This window comes from Papaver somniferum, chromosome 9 (genome assembly GCF_003573695.1).
Source record: "Papaver somniferum cultivar HN1 chromosome 9, ASM357369v1, whole genome shotgun sequence".
Taxonomy (NCBI): Eukaryota; Viridiplantae; Streptophyta; class Magnoliopsida; order Ranunculales; family Papaveraceae; genus Papaver; species Papaver somniferum.
The window spans coordinates 66,386,491-66,388,483 of NC_039366.1; positions in this window are offsets into that span (position 1 = coordinate 66,386,491).

Genomic DNA, 1,993 nt, shown 5'->3' on the forward strand with positions numbered 1-1,993 from the left:
AAGAGAGAGTAGGCAAATAAATTTTTCTTTCCTGTGGATGTACATATTAGAATGAGAAAAAATAGTTGGGCATTTCAAGGGTGGGCAAAACCAGGGCTGCATAACGGGTAGGGTGGGTAGGATATGGCCTATACCCGCCACCCTACCCGTTTACTGGCGGTTAAGAAAAATTTTACCCGTCACCCTACCCGCCATTAAACGGGTAAGATCCTACCCAACCCATTCTCTGGCGGGTCGGGTAGGGTAGGGTGGCGGGTATAACCGTTTTTTTTTCCATGACTTTCTGAAGTCTGAAGTTCAGAATCTGAACAAGTTCAACTCCGGCCTCTTGTTCTCTGTCTCTGCTCACGGCTCTCTAGCCGATCCTCCTCCAAAGAATCCCCGTCCGGCCTCCTCTTTCTGAAACTTCTATCGAGTTTTTATATCAAGTCCTGCGATCACAAGAAGTCCAACGATTAATACCTAGCAAAGTTGCCAGGCCCAGTCCGAACACCAACTCTAGTTTGCAAATTCAGGCTCTCCTGAAGTCCGACCACTCCTGCCTAACCCGACCATAGCCTCTGCTCCGGCTAGCTTCAACTCCTTCCCATATGCAAGCGTCAGTATCTTCCATTTATTCTTAGGCCCTAAAACACCTTCGGTTCAGCTGCAGTACATTAATTCGATCACAACAAGAAATCCCCAGCTTGTGTTCAATGCAGAAATCCTTCTTGTTCTTCGCTTTATATCTGCAGACCCAGCTGTTCAACCATCTTCAGTTCGAGTAAGCTCGATCTCATCTCGTTACAGCACCAAGGTCCCAAGACCACCACCTTCTCCATACTGTTGAGATACACCCATCTTCTTCCGTTGTTACACGGCCTTGAATCGCAGGAACATCATAACATCTGAAGAGCATTAGCTTGAAGTCTCCATCTCCATTTCCGGCTTTCCGGCTAAGTTTCGGCCACAGCTCCTTTCAAATTCAGTCTCTAAACACCTCCACCAGAATTCAACCATGTACCCTGAACTTTCTCATCACCACTGCTTTTGTTCTCTTCGTTTGAACGTCCATCTTATGTCCGGCCAGAAATTAGGTTTCTTACAACCAGAATAACAGGTCGTTTTTTTCACCTCAAGTCATAATAGAGCATTTTTATCTTGCTGTCGGCTATGGATTTTGTCGCCGTCGACTTAGCCATGGAACTGGCAGATTTTTGGTTACTAGTTACTAGTTTCAACGGCTACTAACGGCTGTTAGATAAATAGGCGGGTAGGATAGGATAATTTCGATCTTTACCCGTCACCCTACCCATCTAACGGCGGTTAATAAAATCTTTACCCGTTACCCTACCGGCCAAATAGTGGGTAGGATAGGATACGGTTAAAACACTGGCGGGTAGGGTAGGATTGGCGGATATGGGTAGGGTATGTGCACCCCTAGGAAAAACTCTTTATTTTTCCGGATTTAGGCTTGAAAATATAAAGAACCATTTTTTAGGGACCATGGTTTTTCTGGGGGACCATGGTCTTATTAGGCCAACCTTCTTATACTTATAAGGGGTGTCCTAAAGTTAGGTAAATACACATTTACCCTTTACTTTAATTTAAATTAAAACTAACTTAATAACTATATAAAGAACCATTAATTGGGGGATAAAAAAAGGAATTGGGGGACATAAGAAAAGGACAAAAACTGGTTCCAGATATCAATTCGGGGTCACCCCTTATCTAAGTATTTTACGTATTACCTAATCTACCCCTCACTAATCAGGATTAGTGATTAACAATAATTAGTAAAATCTTAAGATTTTTGATAAATGATTAGTGTGTGTTTTATTTGAATTTGGGTGAGTGAGGTGAGAGTAGAAAGAGGGGAAAATATTTTTGAGTGGAAATTTTTTTGTGAAAATGAAAGATGATTGTGAGGAGAGAATTGCAGCTGCTGAATCTTTAGCTCTACTACAACAAGGAGCTAACGACAACAACTCTCAATTGCAACTCTTTGTTAAGC